Genomic DNA, 15,626 nt, shown 5'->3' on the forward strand with positions numbered 1-15,626 from the left:
TCTGTCTCAAAAAAAAAAAAAAAAAAAAAAAAAGAGCCAGGCTGAAGCTCATCTCCCACATCCACATCCACCTCCACCTTGGTCCATTTCGACCTTTTCTACTATTCAGCACCTTTGGTGGTTGGTGGCTGCTGAGCAGAGGATAAGAAGAAGATGCTGTCTCTGTTCCTGAGAGGCTCACGGTTTAGAGCGGGTAAAGCAGGGGCAAGGGGAGGTGGAACAGACAATGAACAACTAGGCAATTAAAATCAGGGTCTGGGCTTACCTGGCTAACAGTGGGGTGGGGAGGGAAGGGCATTCCAGGCAAAGACAGAGTGCGCAGGCTTGGGGAGCTGCAGGTAATTAATGCAACCAGCCTCTATCTAAATAACAGTGCGATTTTCCTTCTCTTAAAAAAATGATGTCATGATTTTAAACTTCATTTGGAAAAAATAAACCTGCTAGCAGAGCTAAGAAAGTTTTTGAAAAGTGTAATGGGGAGAGAAAGGATCTTTAAATATTAAAGGAGATGGGAAAGCTACTTTAAAACTCTATGCTGTGGGCATAAGCATTGGTAAATGGATAGATAGAACAGAACAGTTAACCTAAAAGACACCCAAGACCACCCAAGTACTTAATAAAAGAACCAGTGGGGGAAGATTTGGATTATTCAAAAAGTTATGGAAAAATCGGTTATTTGTAAAAGATTAAAGTTATAGCCTCACCTGATATATTAACAAACATTACAGATGGATTAGCACAAAACATGATGACTTTTAAAAGTGGAAGAAAATACTGAAATTGAGCACTTTATAAGTACCATATCAATAGAGTGAATTATTATAAAAAAAGAATGAGGCTCACGTATCTAAAGAAACACTAAACAATAAAAAAGCAAATGACAAACTGGCAAAAATATTTTAACACTGTGCTAAGGGGTCAATATCCTTATTTTACAAGAAACCCTTACCAAATATTAAGAAAAAAGTGCAATGCAAAGACACAAACAGAAGTGCAGACACCCAATAAACGTGAATGTTCAACCTTAGTGATAAAAAAAGAATGCATAATAAAATAACAAAATACCATATTTTCACCTGTCAGAGTGGCAAAGATTTTAAAAGAAGAGATTTGGCAATATGGACCACCAATAAGTACTTGAAGATGTGTTCATCACCTTTGACTCCAAATTCCACTTTCAGGACTCTGCCTGAAGGCTAGAATATTGAAAATAGCAACCTCATTTTGGAAAGCACACTTTTTCCATAAATATGTGCTAACTGTGACCAAAACCCACAAAATCGTAGCTGATGCCTTCTTCTTTTATGCCATTTTACAATATTGTAATGAGGGGGGAAAAAAGGATTTGCCCTCAGCTTGTTGTCATTTACACTGTGACAATAGGCAAGTTATTTAATCTCTCTAAACCTCAGTTTCTTCATCTTCAAAGGGGATACTGCTGTTGGAAGGCACGTAATCATTGCTCAAGAAAGGAGTCATGGTCTTCACCTCCTCACTGTTCTGTTCTAGCCCCTGCTCTGTTCTGTATGTGCTGATGAATTTGACTGAGCAGGGAAACGTTCTCAATGCTTCAAGCCCTAATGGGTTTAGGAATCTGGCAGAAGAGGAGAGAAGGAAGTGATTTGGGAGAATTCTAAGGATCTTGATGCTTTCTCTCTCTCTCTCTCAAAAAAGGTGGGTGCTGTGCAGAACAAACTAGCCCCAATGTTCACCTTGGAGAAGGGACCAGAGCTGGGGGGACATGGGCAGAAGGCTTGGACCCCTAGGAGTTCAGCATTGACAGCTTAGACCAAAACACAAAAACAAAAACAAAGCAAGCAGTTGGCCCCAGAAGTTTTCAGGACACCTCTATCTTAGAGGAAGTCACTAGAGTATTGCTCCATTTGAACCTGAAAAAAATTGTCCTGAGGTCCTACCATGTGCCATGTGCCTGTATTCCCACCTGACACTCATCATTTGTGTCAGCAGAAATGCCACCGGTGCCTCTGCCTAACGGAGGAGGCTCAAAGCTGGTATGGAAATACTGGTTCACAGGAGAACTTCTGGGTGTGGTGACTTCTAGCTCCTTTTCAGATTCCCACTAAAAACTGGGAACGGCCTGTCTCGAAGCTAGAAATTAGAGAAGACAGATCACCACGTGCCAGGAACATGGAAGAATCTCTACCATGCAGAGCACAGACCCAACCAGATTAAAAGAAGGGACGAGCTGATCCCGGACTGACTATGTAACCCAGATATCGGACAAACTCCCTGCCCCCAGAGACCAGAGCCTGAAAAACTTCAAAGCCCTACCCACCATATCTACGAATTCCTGGGGCTTATATTCTCACGATCCCGTCTGTCTCTGCCCCTCCATCCCTCAGGCAGCCTCTGATCAGCCCCATATCAGCCTGGCCAGAAATGCAAACCCTTCAACGCTTTTCACAAAGAATTCACTCATATCATGCACTCGTGGGTTCGGTTGTCTTAGCTCAGTGGTTCTCCACTGAGGCACTTTTGCCTCCCAGGGGTCATTTGGCAAAGTCTGGAGACATTTGTGGTTGTCACCACTGGAGGGGGAGTGCTACTGACATCCAGAGGCTAGAGGCCAGAGATATGGCAATGCATAGGACAGCCCCCCACAACAAAGAATTATCTTACCCCAAACGTCAATAGTGTTGACATTGAGAAATTCTGCCTGAACTAAAGATGTGAAGGTCGTGGAGTTGGTGACCTCACAAAGGGCGTGAGTTGCCACCATTTCCATGACACCCTTTTCTCCCTTTCCTCTCTCTGTCTCTCTCTGTTACTTCTCTGGAACAAAACAAATCCCTCTCCCTGCGTCAGGGCCTGCAGTTAAGCCGTCCCCTTTAATAATAAGACCATGGCTTTGGAGTCTCATCCACTCTACCAATAGCTTGTCTAATTATTAATACTTCTTCCAAATACAGTGCACGTCCTAGGAGGAATCCTGGTAAATACAATTTGACACCCCCCCATCTTATTACACACACACTTAAAGCCACCACTTATGTGGGAAATGGAAGAGGGTTAGACTTTTTACCAGTATCCACCAAATTTGAGGGTCAGGGCTGGGCAGATGGGTGCCTTTGGGGTGGGGGTCGGGCAAGGGAGGGAAGAAAGGCTGAGATTCCACCAGCACATTAGAGTCTTCAGGGAGGAGCAGTTATTTGCACTTGGAGTGGACATCGTGCCGGGCAGAGTCAGGGAACCTGCTTTCTTGGATGGCAATTGCATCAGGCAAAGCACGCTTGCGACTGTGAACATGGACAGGGACCCCTGGCATGCAGGTGAGGCCCCTGCCCGGGGCCTATGGTGCTGCTTCCTTCCCTCCTTCTCTTCCCTCCAATCCCTCCCTGCAGAGGCTGCCAGACCTCTGACCTAGCAAAGTGACCCTGGAGTCTATCTCTTTACTTGCTCAGCAACGACAACAAAAAATTCAAACAGGTGGCCCCATCATTTCAAAAGACAGCCCCTCAAGTCCCGGTAGCAGAGGGAGGACACGCATTCATCTCTCTCTGGAAGGCTCAGCTCAGACAGAAGGCATCAGACAGGGAAGACTCCACGGCTCTGAAGAAGGGAACCACCCCGGGAAGGGAGCAAATAGCTCCCGAGAAATAGACTCCGGGCAACAAAGTTCTGATCTGTGTTTTCAGTAAGACCCAAGAGACCACTGCAGCTGGGGAGACAGTTTAAACGATCTCAAGGAGTCCACATCTGAGAGCAGGAGAGGCAGCACGGAGATGAGAAATGCGATTGCCAAATTGCAAACCCCAGCGGAGGCACTAGATGCCACAGAAATGTAAATCAGTCGAGCAGACGAGATTGAGAAATTCTCCAGGAACCCAGAGGAAAAATAAAAATGAGATTATTCGGTGGGTTTAATAATCATAAACAGTATCTCAAGAAGAGATTGGGGAATAGAACGTGGAAGGGAAAAGGGTGGGGAAAGACACTCTGAACTGCTAGAGTTTTAGTAAAAGGTATGTGGCAGGGTCACAGGGAGAGAATGAGGCTCTTCCTAGAAAGGGTGAGTTCTGACTTTTCTAGGAAGTACGATGCATCCCGAGAAGAGGCGGAAATAAGCCACGTTAAAGCAAGATTCAGCAAAGCAGAGGCGGCTGGCCCTTGCCCTCTGTGGCCATCAGCATCTCGACAGCAATACGCCGACAGTCTCTGCGTAGCCCGTGTTTCCTTCCAGCGATACTGCAGGAGCTCTCTAATCAGGGACTTTAGGAAGACAATAAAAAAGATCTGATAAAAATTACTGAAGCCACTCTTATTGAATGAGGATCGCAGTTTACCCCAATTAATTAAAGAATATTTTATATCATGGATATGCATTTCATGTACCTATGTAACCTGCACTTCTGGTGGAGATGATCATGATGTTAATTTCCTGAGTATAGAGGAGTTGGTGAAACTGATTAGTGTGGCTGAGAAAATGGCATTCTTTGTTCTGCTCTGTCCCGGGCTCCTCTTCCGCCTGTGTCCAGGCCCAGCTGCTCCCCTTTCGGAGGCCCCGTGCTGGTCCGAAAGGCCAGGGTCATCATTACTATTCTCAGTTTCTGCCAGCGCCTTTGCTCACAGTCCATTGGAAGTACCATCTTCACACCACGGCCGTTGCGTGTCCCCCTGCCTGTTCCCACTGCTTGTCACCTGTGTGTGATCTCGCAGCACCCTGTCCTGTGCCTACTTGCTCTGGGTGTGATGTTTAGCTCCTTAGAGCGTGCGTGTATCATGCCAATGGAACGGTTCATTCTGCTCTATCCAATGGGGAAAATAAATTCCTAATTGGAATGTGAGCTGAAAATGTATATCCCTGGGTGGCAGGAACCTGGGCTCAAAGATACTCCCCATGTAGCACCTTAAACCCCCTCCAGGGTTGCCCACCGAGGAATGCCAGGCCTGCGCTCACAGGGGCACAGATGCATTGCTCAGTGCTGCACAGCACCCAGCACCAGCAGCCACAGGGCAGTTTGTCACCAGCCCCAAGAGAAGCAGCTCCCGTGTGATGGCGGTGACCCTTGCTCCAGAGTTCTGAAGTTAACAAACCCAGATTTAACAGCCAATTGGAAGGGATTAACTGGGAGACGACAACACATCTCCACAGGCTGAGCAGCCCACTCGATCCCTGCCCACTTCTGCAGATATGAAGAATTCCTGTAGCTGTGGAGTTCTAAGTGGGAAATGAGAAGGATTTGAAAGCCCAGATAATGCTGGAAGGTCTTCAGAAGTAAAATGTAGAAGAGTAGATTATGAAGATGGGGTAGAAGAACTTTTATTTTTAGTTGTTGATTCTATAATATGTACTATTTAGATTTTTTTTACCAAGCACATATTTTATTTTACTATATTTTTAAGCTAGTTAAAATGAAACAAAAATAAAACCAAACAAACTAGGATTGCTGGTTAGGAACAGAAGGGATGCTAGGCTCAGAGACTAGGAGACAAGATCTCTGCATCTCGTAGGTCACTGAGTTTACTGAGGCGTGATGTGAATGGCGCACTAACCAGGATGTTGGAGCTACCTGGTGAGGACAGAGAGAAGGCAGGTGGGAGAAAGAGCCCTGGCTTGAGGCCTTGAGAAGTCTGAGCAAGCCTTGTACTGTGGCTTTGTCTCTTTACAAGACTCTGTGTGGTATATTACCACAGTAATTGTCCCTAGCGAATTCCACCTCCATGTTCTTAGTGGTCTTCTCCCACAGGGAGTCTGGGTTTGGCCCTGTGACTTGCTTTGGCCAACGGAATATCAGAACATGATATAAGAAATCTGAATAATGCTTGAATTTTAGGCTTGCCCTTTCAGAATGCTGCCTCCACGTGAAGAAACAGGAGACCCAGTTTACAGCTAATGCCAACCTCCAGACATGTATATGAGGCTGTATTAGACGGAACCCCAGCTGAACTGCCAGATAGATGACTTCCACAGCATGAATGACTCCAGAGATGACCAGCAAAATAACCACCAGCTAAGCCCAGGCCAACTGCTGACCCACAGCAATTCTGAGCGAATAAAATGGTTGTCATTTTAAGCTACTAAATTTTGGTATGGTTTATTATGCAGCAATATATAACTGATACACTGTGTCAAATGCTTCTTGTTCCATTTGCATCTAGCACCTTGCCCTGCACATAATACGTGATCAGTAAGTGATTCCTATAGCTTTTATTTAAGGAGGTACAGAATAAAAGAATAAAAAACAGTACAGAATAGCTAGATTGAGACCTCATGCTGTGATTTGGGGTTAAGCATTTAATCTCTTGTGACTCTAGTTCATCTCTAGATTGGAGATCTTATATTACCAAATTTGGGTAAAAATGGAAAATGTTGATGAGTTCTCTTTTCCCTCTAATTGCATCAGGAGGTCAGAAATGTGTTTTTCAACATTCAAAGGAGAGAATTTTACCCAGTTCTCCACCTGCATTCCTCTTTCCAATGAAATGGTTTGAGGGTTTTAGGGAGAAGCCTGGGTACCAGCTGAACTACTAAGGGGTTCATATCACAGTAGCCCCCAGGCTACTGGGCTGAGATGCCTCCTTGGGAACCAGCCAGGCAACCCAACCCCCCCATGCAGTGTTGGTATGAGGCCCTTGGCAAAGCACATTCAGAGATGCTGCTGATGAACTTGCACATGTTTTCTTCCACTCCCACGGAGAGGAAAGGAGGAAAATCATGCTCAGTGTATGGAACTGTATCCGAATTTCTTGGGAAAAAGAGCCTTGTCATTTCAAGGTATTATCTTTGACTCTCAGAAAAGTAGTTTGTCTTTTGGCCCTCGGTTTGCATGTTATAGCCAATTATATAAATAACCTGTTAATGATTATATTTATAATGACTGATAAATAAAATTTAAAAATAAAACAAATAGACTCTGTATTAACTAGGGCCTTTTTCCCTAGAATTATTTGTTTAATGAATCATATCTTTTTTTTATCTCTTTTCCATGGAGAGGCCAACTTGGCTTCATTTTAGTTGCCAGGTTTCTCAAAAATAGGTGTCTTATTTGCACCCAAGAAATGTGGTGTATGCACAGATCTGTTTTAGCTTCTAAAGAGGGTTAACTTTTTCTTCCATGTAAGACTCTCTCAATAATGGTCATCTCTGTTATACACAATTTCCAACTATCTATTCAGTAATTAGTCAATCAAAAAACAACTGTACTTTGATGATAAATCTTGATTTTAATGAGCTCATTGTGGATCCTCAGTGTGATAAGACCTCCAGAAAGCCAGTGAGGTTGCAGGATACATTAATGGAGGTGTAGTATTTAGGACAAAGCAGGCGATTGGGCCACTCTATCCAACCTTCAACAGACTATTGTCCTATGTTCAAATTTTTGGTATTGTGTTCAGCATTCTTTGGCCATAATTTAAGAGTATCTTGTACAGCATGCAAAAACCATGTCATGGGCAGAACGGGATGGATGGGATGATTTGAACTGGAAGAAACACTCCTGGGAAGGGGAAGGGAATAAGAGAAAGGAGGACACACAAAAATTGTCTTTAAATACATGAAAAGATGCTAAATAGAAGAGGGATTTGATTTATTCTATATCAACCTGGAGAACAAAAGCTGGGTCAATTTTGGTAGAGACTGGTGGGAGGGAGATTTTTGTCTCAACATAAAGAAGGGCTATCTCACTAGTAGAGTTACTTATTAATAACTTGGGACAGGTGGTTTGGGGTCAGGTCTTGTTTCTTGGTGTCTGGGAGAGCTTGTCAGCAAGGTGGTATAGGACAATTGTGTAACAGGTATGGTGTCAAACTGGAGGACTTCTTCCACCTTCCACCTTTAATTTCCCATGAACCCATGATGCTAACTAAGAAGAAAAGACCCAAGAAACACTTAGTGAACAAAACAGTATGTGATTGAATGCTAGCCATGAAGCATAGACAGTGAGTACAGGAGGAGCCAGGAAAAGAGCGTTAGAGTCCTTGGGCTGGGCTTCGTGGAGAAGTGGGGTGAGGAATAGGGAAGAGGGCAGGGACCTTTTATGATAGTTGAAGGTCCAGCAGACACCAAGGGCTAGAGGGGGGGCTGGGAAGGTCTATACCCAGCAAGGAGGTGGAGCTGGGAGCTCTGGGAGAGAAACAACGTTCTGTAGGAATGTGGGGTCGAATTGTGCTTTGAAAACTTATCAGAGGAATTAAGGCAGACAAAAACCCTGTGTCCTGGATTTGAAGTTCTAGTTCTTATTTCTGTCAATTACTGGCGGAATGACCATGAGTAAACCACCTTTTCTGGTCCTCCCTGCCTCTACTCTGCAAATAAGGAGACTGGATGAGATGCCCGAGATTCCTTCTGCTCTACAAGGCGCTGACTCTTTGATATGCATTATTGGCTGTCACTGCAGATTCATGAGCAAGAGAGGGATATGAGAGGAAAGGAGTATTTTAGGAAGATTAATTTAATATGCAGGGTAGATGGAAGTTGGAAGAGAGCGAAGGTGGGATGAACAGCTGAGAGGCAATTCCAGTAACTGTTTCTCAAAATAATGTCATTCAACTTTAATATTGTTTACTCAGAATTTTATGCCAAAGTGTCAGGAAGCACCAAGTTTGGTGCCTCTAAATGATAACTTTGTTTCTAGGTCAAAGTAGCTTCCTATCTTCTTGAGTAATTAAAAAAAAACACGCAATGCTGATAATATCACTAAAAGCACGACATCAGTGACCGAAGCGAATATTTCCTTTTCATATTCTTTCATGAGAACGATTTAAATACTGGCTCACTTAGCAGAGAAATTCTCTGTTATCGTGTCCTGCAAAATATTCAGCACCCTCTGCAAAAGTATTGAGATGCACAGAGGGAATTTTTGCACGTCATGTTTTCTCAGCAAATCTGGCTGGCCATAAAGTTGACAACGCTGACCTCTTCCTCCTGTCCTTTTTCAGCAGGCACTTTGTTTTATGATGAAGTTTCTTCCCAAGTTGTAGAGGAATTCTTACAATGACAGTTTACTGTTTCTTAAAATAAAATGCTTTCCAAAGAGACCTGAATGCCAGGGCTGCTCAGGGGAGGCTGCGACTCCGCCCTAGGTCCCTCTCAGTTGGCCACATACTGAGAGGAAAAGAAAGTCACAGCCACCTTGTGGTGACCTGAGCTGGCAGAGGCGGGGTTGAAGGGGGACGGGAACAGAGGATTTTCTGCTGTGAACGGGCTGCTTCAGTGAGCTAGAAACACCAATTAGAAAACCATTAGGCTGTAGGTCGGTGGCTGGAATCCCTTCAGAGAGTGGCCTGAGTGTGATGTGATATTTTGGGTACTGCCCAGTGACTAATCAGGTAGGCATGAGAGCCTACCGCCTAAACATCTCAGCTCACGCAGGTGTGATCAGAGTCCACGGATGAGTAACTTGCAAGGTGGCCTGGTGAGTTGTGCTCAGGGAGAGCCACTGAGCGCTGTTGACGGCACCTCTGGCATCCTCTCTGCTGGGCATCCGCTGCCCCAGGGGCCCATATCTGCCTTTCTTCTTTCTTCCTTTCTGCCTTTATTTCTTCCCTCATCCAATACCTGAACAGAACACGGATTTGGGAAGGAGAGGATTTGGGGAAGCACAATTAGGTCTGAATGGGAGGTTGAGAAGGGGGAGTAATTCTGATCATTTCAATTTCTTACCTCCATCAAATCCCAGACTTAGCGGGTGTGGCAAGTATAAATCGTGAATTCACTCTTCCTTCTTTAAATTTTTTATTTTTTTGTAGAAATGGAGGTCTTGCTATGTTGCCCAAGCTGATCTCGAACTCCTGGCCTTAAGCAATCCTCCCATCTTGGCCTCCCAAAGTGCCTGGCCTGGTTCACACATCCTTGACCATTTCAGGCAGAGTGTGCCCTCTTTTCTTTTATTGCCAAAGTGTGTGGTCTGTGACCAGTGCTGGTCTGCGGAGTGTTTTTTTTTTCCTTTTTTTTTTTTTATAATAAGTCTACAATGAAATAACCACAGAATTTGAGATAAAAATTTAAAAGTTTGCATAACAATTTAGCTCTGTTGTGACATCCAAGCACATTTTACTGTATTTTACCAAAGCATCGGTCTCCATGGCTCAGAAATGTTGAAACTGGTCTTCTAGTTCGAGAAGCATTGCTTAGTGCTTCATTATTTCATCAACAAGATATTTACTCGGACCTGCTGTAGTCAGGCTTCAGCTCTAGGGACACAAACCTCCGAGAACTGAAGACTTTGTAAATCATTAGCTAACAGTCCAACGATTTCAGGGTGATAGTTTCCCTGTGCCAGACAAGCTCTGGAAGGAAAGGTGCCATATCCTGGTCTTCTTTGGTGTCTACCAAAGTCTCTGGCACAGTGCTGAAAACAGAGTAGACACATGGAAAGTACTTGTTAAATGAATTTATTACTTTGCATTGGTGGTAAAAAAAAATGAGACAAAAATTTCAGAGCAGTATTTGGCTATAGCAAGTAGGTGGTCACTTGTCTTTCTGTCTCCCCTCTCTTTCTCTAACCATTCTGAAGATGAGTTTTTGGGGTCACCCACAGGGACAGGAAATGGTGCCACTTCTGAACTTAAGCAAAAACTTAAATCTAAAAATGACTGGAATCTATAATGAGTCTTCAAAGGAAGCCAGATTCTTCCTAGGCACATCATGCAGTCTTGTTTATCTGCTAATTATCTCTTAAAATTTATTTTTTGGGTGTTCTCAAATAAATATATATCTTTGGTGCCAACAAGTGGCGCATGAACAATTCCATCGCATTGTTGGATAACAGAGTAGCACCCAATGGTCTTGGTGGGATTCCAAACACGTGAGAGCTCCACATGGCCTCAGAGATCAGCCGTCCTTTTAGTGTCTGGTCACAGCACAGGAACTGAGATTCAGAGAGAGTGAGCGAGTTGCCTTTCTGGTAATAAATGGTGACCCCTTTCAAGGAATTATGATGCAACCATAACTTACTTTGGGCCAAGTCTGATAATACAAAGTCTCACCCCTAAATGAATCCAATCACAAAGGAAAATCTCAGTGATGTGACATTTATTCAAATCAAAAGAGGACCAAATACACAGTATAGCCGTGGCGTGTGCCTAAACCTTGGAGAGAGATCACCAGGACAAGTAACCAGTTGAGGGCTATGAATCTATGACCCAAGCTAATAAAAAAGTTTAAGATCAACTGGAAACTTGTTTTCAAAGTCAATTTTTATCTACTATAAATGTAGTAGGACATGAAGAGCTCCCGTACCTCTCAGGGTGGCCCACATCTGAATCTTTGTGACAACCCTCTAGAGGAGAGTTTCTTAGCCTTGGCTCTACAAACTATTTTGGGATGGAGAACTCTTAGCTGTTGGGGCTGTCTTGTGCATTGTAGGATGGTTAGTGGCATTCTTGGCCTCCACTCACTAGATGCTGGTAGCATGCCCTCAATTGTGACAGCTGCAAAAGACTCCCCACATTGCTAAATATCTCCTAGGAGTTCCACAACTTGCCGGGCGCGGTGGCTCACGCCTGTAATCCTAGCTCTCTGGGAGGCCGAGGTGGGCGGATTGTTTGAGCTCAGGAGTTCGAAACCAGCCTGAGCAAGAGCGAGACCCCATCTCTACTAAAAATAGAAAGAAATTAAATGGACAACTAAAAAATATATAGAAAAAATTAGCCGGGCATGGTGGCGCGTGCCTGTAGTCCCAGCTACTCGGGAGGCTGAGGCAGGAGGATCGCTTGAGCCCAGGAGTGTGAGGTTGCTGTGAGCTAGGCTGACGCCATGGCACTCTAGCTGGGGCAACACAGTGAGACTCTGTCTCAAAAAAAAAAATTAAAAAATAAAAAATAAATATCTCCTAGGGGGTGGGGAGCAAAATTGATTTTGAGAAACACTGCTGTAGTGGAATGGTTATTTATAGTTGTGACAGAATTAAAAACTTAACCAGTTTGATGAAAAGATGCTCAACTTCACACAAATTAGCATCATGCAAACCAAAGCAACAATGAGGCATTGCCCACGTTCATCAGAATGACAAAAATTTTTTAAATGACAATGCTAGGTGCTGGCAAGGATTCAGAGAAACTGAAGTTTGATACATTCTTGGTGGGAATGCAAAATGGTACGGTCACTTTCGAAAACAGTTGGGAATTTTCTTATAAAACTAAACATACACTTATATGACCCAGCAGCCATATGCTTAGGAGTAAGACTCACTCCTAAGTATGTACACAAGTGAAGCGTAAACTTACATTCAGACAAAAATCTGTAGCGAATGCTTTTAACACCTTTATTCATAATTGCCAAAAAAGTAGAAACAACCCAAATGGCCTTCAATGTGTGTGTGGATAAACACACTTCGGTACATCTATACAACAGAACGGTACTCGGCAATAGAAAGTAATGAACTATTGAGACCTGCAACGGCGTGGATGAATCTCAGATGCATTGTGCTACGTGAAAGAAGCCAGATTCTGAAGCTGCAGGATGTATGATTCCATTTTTATGACATTCTGGGAAAGGCAAAATTGTAGGGACAGAAAATAGATCTGTGGTTGCCAGAGACTGGAGGTGAGAGGAAGGGTCACCCAGAAAGGGCGCAAGGGAGTTTTCTGGGTGATGGAATTGTTCAATGTTTTGATTATGGTTGTGGCTACACGACTGTATGCATTTGTCAAAACTCAAAAAATAGTGTGCTAAAAAGAGTGAATTCTCCTGTATGTGATACATACATACTACTGAATGTATTAATTTTAAAACATGAAAAAAATGTATCAGTGTTATCATAATAAGTAAGAATAAGCTAAAATAAATACAGCTCTCAATCTTTTCCAACTAAAAGCACACTGCTCCTAATAACCCAGACAGAAGACAAAAGGTCGATTTTGTTTCTTTTTCAAAGCCCCAGATATTGTTATTTAATATTCCCAGGTACACCAAATGGCCCGGACATTATATAGCACTGATAGAAAGGAGGCAGTCCTTGCCCAGCAGGTACAACACACCTTCGGCGCCAAGCTCTGGCCCATTTACTGGCCTCAGACACATCAGGCTCCCTCCTGCCTCTAAGTCTTTGTTCACACAACAATCCTTGGAAGAATGAACTCCCTTCCCCCTCTTAATCTCAATCCTGCAGTTTCCCAAGTCCTGCCTCTTCAATGAGATGATCTCTGTCTACCCCAAGCTGCAGTCTTCTCTTCCTTTCCTGAATTCCTGCAGCATTTGTTGCCCACATCAATCCTTTAAAGCTATTTATTTTTCATTCTATGCAAATATATGCATGTCCTGGGGTCACATGCTGTGAGAGACAGCTTTGGGGCAAGGATTGCATCTTATACTTCTTTGTATAGTAGGGTCCTGCAAAGAGCAGGTGTTTAATAAATGTCTGATGATGATGATGATGATGGTATCAAGGCACAGGTTGGTCTGTTCCTTGTCTGGTTACCTGGTTTGAGGATATACTTTTGTTTACACTGAGTTGTACAAAGGCCAGATTTGAATGGAAGGAGAAGAGGAGAGAGTGGGTCTAGAGGGTAGAAGGTGACTACCCAGCGTTCCCCTCGGCCACCTCAGTGTGAGAAAGTTATGCATATGACAAATCAAGAATTTTAATTGGCAAGATTAATCAGCTGGAGATAAGAGAGTGTTATGGGCCCCACTAAGCCATCTTTGGGGCTGGGGTTACAGTTCCCCAGTGGGAATGTTTTAGCCTCTTTCCATACTGAGCTGCCAAGAATAATAATTTTAGGTGTAAGACTAAAAACTTTTCCCAGAGGGCTGTCTTCAAGGTCAAGGGGATCATCTGAAACTGAAATGAGAGATCTACTGACAGGCAGGGAAGAACCCAGTGAGGCAGAGCTCACTGGGAGAAAGATGCCATGTGACCCCCACGCCCTTGTTTGAAATTCTTCCCCTTATCCTTACTGTTCTGTATTTACTCTTTTTTTAAAGATGAAAATGCAGAGAAAACAATAAAATGAATTGCAATGAGAGGAGCTATAATAAAAGGTAACATACAAAAAAATTCTATATAATAGTAGGAAATGAAAATCTGCCAAAGGTCAAGAGAAGACTGTTCTGTTGAATTGGAAAGCCTAGAAGATACCAGCAAGTGACCTAGGCTGCAAAAGCAAAAAATCAAAAAGGATTCTTCTTGGGGAAAGGATAGAGGGCCAAATAAAGTGATGTGTGAAGGGCTAGCAGAGGGCTTGGTCACAGGGTCTCTGGGTATCCTTGTTCTTTGATTTCAGCCACAGGTGGGCATCTGGAAATACCCAGAGAGGTTTCCTGCCGGCTCTCCACTCACCACCCCCAGAAGACTGCAGCTTGGGGTAGACAGAGATCATCTCATTGAAGAGGTAGGACTTGGGAAACTGCAGGATTGAGATTAAGAGGGGGAAGGGAGTTCATTCTTCCAAGGATTGTTGTGTGAACAAAGACTTAGGTTTTGCAAAGTTAAGCAAAACCTAAACTGTTGGCAGTCATCTCCCTGCCTCTCTGAAAGCCCTCTCCCTTTCTCTCTAAGCTCCTTGGCCCCATGTGAGGGTAGATCAAGAACACTAGAAACCACTCGAATATAGGAACTACCCTCGAATATAGGGTACTACCCTCCATATTTCCAACAATCTTTTTTCCACTGAAATACCCACAGCCTTGGTCAGAAGTTAGGGGGCAAAACGAAAAGTGCATCATAGAAGGAATTGCAAATGCTACCTAGAAGGACAAGTTTAAACTTCAGTATCTACAAGTGTTCATCTCACTTCAGGCCCCGCTGGTATAATTCCGCAGAGGTCAAGTTGATCAAAACTCCAAAGTGGATGACACCCTTCAGATGTTTCCTTGAAGCAAGATGGGGGACGTCTGTCCTCTGAATTCCAGTTCTCACAGATTCGAAAATGACAAAGTGACATGTTAGAATTCAAGCTTGCAGATCCACATTTACACGTGACTGGTTACTAACAGATAACACTGGAAGGTTTGTGGCTTCAAAGTCCATGTTTTGGAAATTATGTAAATATGTGTATTTATACAACGGATTGTGAAAATCTTTTATAAACAAACTGGGGTATTTACATCACAGACCTTGAGACTCCAAAAAAGTTGTTGTGTTTTTCTATGTCAACTTGTATGCACCAGCATGAGGTCTTTCAAAATATTGCCTTGCAATGAAAGAATGAGAGGAAACTGCAAGACAAATAAGGTGAATGAGCCTTTTCTCCAGGCCACTATACTGCATGATTTCAGAGGTGGAAAAAGAATACCTTTTCGTGTAGCGAAGTTACAAACTGTAGCAGGAAATAAGGGTAGCAAATCCAAGCAAGCCCTAACATAAGTAAGCTGAAACTCCATAAAAAGGAAAGAATCCAAGTACTTACTTTTTTCTACTTGAATGAACTTTATAGGTTGAGGGATGGAATGATTTAATTCTGGGAGGGAAAGAAATGTGTTTTTCATCTTCAAAGCACTTTCATTTGAATAAAATAGCTCCATGAAGTAAAAACAAAAGTATCCAGGCTGGTTAGTACTCATCGTAATTTTTCTTTAAAAATGTTGTGCTTTTTAATTTGATAAATCAGAGATCCTTATCCTATTCTGTGAGGTGTGGTTAACATCTTCTTTTGTCCATAACACTCAGCACCTTAATCTTTCATTATCTTTTTTTCTTTTTTTAAAACAGTAATTTAAAGAGGTT

The sequence above is a fragment of the Propithecus coquereli genome, unplaced genomic scaffold (genome assembly GCF_000956105.1).
Source record: "Propithecus coquereli isolate 6110/MARCELLA unplaced genomic scaffold, Pcoq_1.0 Scaffold84, whole genome shotgun sequence".
Taxonomy (NCBI): Eukaryota; Metazoa; Chordata; class Mammalia; order Primates; family Indriidae; genus Propithecus; species Propithecus coquereli.